This window comes from Trachypithecus francoisi, unplaced genomic scaffold, assembly GCF_009764315.1.
Source record: "Trachypithecus francoisi isolate TF-2019V2 unplaced genomic scaffold, Tfra_2.0 Lachesis_group13, whole genome shotgun sequence".
In the NCBI taxonomy this organism is placed as follows: Eukaryota; Metazoa; Chordata; class Mammalia; order Primates; family Cercopithecidae; genus Trachypithecus; species Trachypithecus francoisi.
The window spans coordinates 113898185-113902809 of record NW_022681458.1 but is presented as its reverse complement, the minus strand read 5'-3'; the positions used below and the strand labels follow the sequence as shown (position 1 = coordinate 113902809).

Genomic DNA, 4625 nt, shown 5'->3' with positions numbered 1-4625 from the left:
TAACAATAGTTCAATACTAGATCTGGTTATACAATTCCCCAGCTTTTACAAATGATTTTAACACATTTTTACAATAATATCTTCTCATCAGCTTTTACCATTCCTTACCATTTCTTTTTCCTATATCACATTTCTAGGTTTCTAACAATCCCTAGGAGATGTGACTCTTTTTGACTCTGAATCTGAAATTATTCCAATAGAGTCACATATTCCAGAACTTTGTGACAAGGAGATCTAATGTTGGGGGAAAGATTTTTGAATTTGCTTTATACCTAACTTAAAGTCCCATATCTATCAGTAAGATAAGCAAAATTCTGAAGTTGAAAATACTTTAAATGCAACACAATTTAGCTATAGATATAACTGACTGTTTTCCTAGAGTTCTTATAGAGAAAAGTGTTTTCTGTTTTTTTTTTTTTTTTTTTTTTTTACTTTTTCTTTTTCTTGAGTTATTAAAAGTTATCTTGGTATTGGACTATTGGACTTAGGGCTTAGCAAGGAATATTGTATACCATGTGTGGAAAACGGAGATACTTTAATATAGAATATTTGTCACCATAAAATTGTTTTCTGTATTTGAGGTTTCATCGACTGATTCTTGCAGGTCTTGCTGAGCTAAAAAGTAAATATTGACAAATAGAACATCCCAATGATATTCCCTACTAAAACTAAAGTGTGAGAACATTCTTACATAAGATACTGCGGTATGTTTTGTTGAGCGAAACCCTTTGAAATATGAAGAAGGAATGCAAAGGGTAAAACAGATGTACTAAATTACTCCAATAAGAAAGAGCAAAGAAATATTAATAGCTTAAAATAGCTCCACATTTTTGCTGCTGTAGGGGAGAAAAAAAATACTGTTCCCTCCTAGGCCCCTTCTCTTAGGCCCTGTAAATTAGACTGACAAAAGCAAAAACAGATTAACAAGAGAAAACCAAACACCAATGTATTAACCTGTGCATCCTGCTTACACATGGGAGCATTCTGCAATGAGTAACTAAAAGGAGAACCTGGGCTGATAGAGCATCTTAACAAAAGAAAAATAAATGGTTAGAGAACTGACAAAACAAAGGAAAGAACTTTGAGCTTCTAAGGGCAGCAAAGTGTGGAAAGCAACTATACGGGGAGATTAGTGATAGATAAGAATTAGTCAAGTTTATTATGTAGATTCCTCTGGTGCAATCCCTGGGCTGATAAGGGTCTAGAGTTGTTTCTAGTGATTAACTTTTGTCTCTATAAGCATTACAGGAACTGGCATTCCAGTTTCAAATGTTTTATTGATGCTTTATGGCTACATAGGATTAACTGAGACTGGTCTCTTCCCAGAATGTAGAGTAGAATAGTTTTATGCCCAAGACAGCTAACTGGAACCCATGTACTTCTATATTCTTTGCAGCAGGCACTGACCAGAAAAACAGCAAAGAAATTGGTACTATTAAACAATGGTTCCCCTGCCTCTGCTTTTTTGCTACTGATTATCAAGAAACATTGGTAGAAGAGAGGATGATGCCCTGCCAAATATTTTTCCACTATTCTTTGTAGCCATGAAACTATCTCAGCAAATAGATTAAAGCATGCAGAAAAAAAAAAAAAAAAGAGCAAATTTTGCTTCCATTCTAAAAACTCCCAAATGCATAATGTAAACATCACTTAAAATTTATACCATCCATACTTTCTGCTATTGTTTACCTATTTAATGCCAAACAAATCATGTACTACAAGCAATAAAAGTCACTGTATCCTTCAACAGATGCCAAAGAGTAAGTTGAGACAATTCCAAGATATACAGTGCCGAGCAGTGGACCTAGTGCCTAAATGTAAGCAATTCATTTTGGTAAAAAGGCATTATCCACTGTGAGTTATAATCACTGTATTATAGAAATGCCACCTGAGCAATTAAGTGTTTTATTGGGTCTGAGAACAGAAACACTTTTATCCTTGAATTTTGTGTCCAGATGTCACACAGAGCTGCTTTCCAACATGGTAGCCATTGGTCATGTTGGCTGAGTCCTTGAAATGTGGCTAGTCCAAATTGAGACATGACATAATTATAATTCACACACAAGCTTTCAAAGACTTTGTACAAAAATTCTGTAAAATATCCCATAATTTTTATATTAATTGAATCTTGAAATTTAAAAAAACTTGGATAGGTTGAGATAAATATATATACTATTAAAAGTAATTTACCTGTTTCTTTTTAATGTGACAACTAGAAACTTGAAGTTTACATGTGTGCTTACAAAGACTCTCTTCTTTGGATAGAACCTTTAATCAAGCTCCTCTGAGTCCGCTACTTGACTCGGTCTGACCTCAGGCTTCCTTTTCTGTCCTTATAGAATACAGTTCAAGCAGGAATCTCGGTAAGTCAATTTAGGGAAAATCTCCCATGCTTGGTATATAATTTCTCTAGATACCTTATCACTCTGCTTTGCCTTCAGCATGGTTCTGTCAAGCCAATTTAGCTAGAAACCCCTTATCCTTGATGCTTCTGAGAAGAGAAAAGATCACCTTGTGGCCATCAAGCAGACCCTCAGAGGCAAGACCCCTTATCTGAAGAATTCAGAGGTAATTAAACTTCCCTGTTATCTAAAGCCACATCTAATGCAGGCTTCTTTCCCAAGAATTTCTAAGTAACTAGAATTTCTATACATCTCTGGAATGCATGCATGACAAAACTCATTGTGCAACCCTTGCTGATATCAAAGTACCAAAATGTCTAGAAATGTAATAATTGGCTATCACTTAGGTGACTAATATGGTACAAATTACCCTAAAGTTCCTGCTTTAAGGGCCATAAACATACCTTAAAAAATGCACCGAGGTGTGTTCAGTCTTCTCTTGTTTAAGCGCCCCACTGTACTCTGCTGCAGCACTCTTTCTAATAAAACTTTTCTTTTCAAACCTATACCACTGTTGGTAAATTCTTTTACCATCCATGAGTCAATCACTCTCTGCCCGTGGGGCCCTGACACCTTGCCCCAAAGTTTCCTCTTAGTAATTTTGCATCCGCTGACATTTACCCAGTTTCTTGGTTGTAAATTCTCAGTTGTTCTTACTGAAGTTGGAAGTTAAGTCCAATTTATTTTCCCTATTGCAGGATCCCACTGCTGTGGTGCCTACATCTATCATCACGGCTCCTCTTGAATAAAATCTGCCTTACCATCTTTAACAAATGTGTCATGAATATCTTTTTCTTTAACAGTGTTTTGAATATTTCTATTGAATACTGCTGAGAGAAACTGAGCTATCCTTCTGTAAGATTCTCTTTCTCAAATTGATGTATATAGACATTTATAAACAACTCCTGATCATCATCAAGAGTTAGTGAGGTATTGGTAAAATCAAAGTTGGGATAATTTTTTGCCTCTAAAAAAATAATTTATTTTTTGCCTCTAAAGGTTTTAACAAGAATCTCCATAACAACCTAATGTTTGAGTTCATCATTAATTGTCATGCAATTTCTCACCTTTCTCTTGGACTGAATTCAACAAATTGTTCTTAACTTCTTTAATATGATGCATAGATAATACAAAGGCAATGGAGAGAGCAAACTATGTAGTGATTTTTTGGAAACTGACACAAAAGCCCTAGAGAAAATTGTGAAGGCCTCTCTATTCACCACAGTTTCTTTTTCAACTTGTGTAAACCGCAACCGTATTCTATCTAAATATGGCCCATGTTTTCCTCATTGTAAACCAGGCTTGTGGATCAAATGATTATCAGAAGACCAAGGAGTCAAGAAGAAATAGCCACAGAAGATAGAAAGGACCAAGCTTAATCTTCCTGTAAATTCTAAATCCTGCAATGTACACATCAGACTGAACATACAAGATTAAAAGATAACTGCCTCTACTGAAGAAGGGAGAGTCAATGGCCTTTGGAAAGATGCTCAAGAGGGAATGGGGTGGGGGAAGAGAGAGAAAGAGACAATATTGATGAGAGGAACGCATAGTACACCAGATCCACTGGTTCAGAGATGTGTTCAGGATGTTATCTCCATTCTCTCTCCTAACTCTCATGTTGACTCATAAGAGGCAGTGACTCACAATGTAGCTTCTTTCACTTTGGGAAAAACTCACATATTTATTCAAGAAACATGAACCATTTAGCTTTCTTGAGTGTGAGTTCTGATTCTTGAGAAGTCAGGAGTTCTCAATAGCTCAGGCTGCTTGAGTCAACAAAGTTCATAAGAAAAAAGAAGAATGTGAACCAGAAAGAATGTACTGTCGACTGGCTATTTTAATGCTACATATGTGGAAATATTGCTTAAGGACACTTAATTGTAAGGACAAAAGTGATAAACGTATGTAAGAATTGAAGTTTCCAATATTTTGCTTAAAGGATCTAAGTAGCAAGCCATGTAAGTAAAAATGGGCCATTGGAAACAAATGTAAATCTGTGGTCCTCTGAGAATTGAGCTTATTTTTCTCTTAAAATTATTTTGCAGGATTATGGATGTCTTGGTAATGCTAGTGGCTATGTGACCAATATAACTTGGCAGATACAACTCTCTTTTTGTCTAGAATAATGTCCTGTCACCTTCCCTCTGTAGATTCCGGCTTTTTTCTATTCCTGGCACCCAGTGCTTGCTGTATTCCCATAGCTGAGCCCTGTGTCTATTG

General features: G+C 35.8%; 1 long non-coding RNA gene across 1 annotated transcript; it reads left to right on the top strand.

Moving 5' to 3' along the window:
• The first annotated feature begins 2238 nt into the window (after positions 1-2238).
• LOC117095421 lies at positions 2239-4031 on the top strand. The gene is made up of 3 exons (XR_004441972.1): positions 2239-2363; positions 2442-2568; positions 3703-4031. It is a non-coding gene; the product is annotated as an uncharacterized LOC117095421 (long non-coding RNA).
• The last annotated feature ends 594 nt before the right edge of the window (positions 4032-4625 follow it).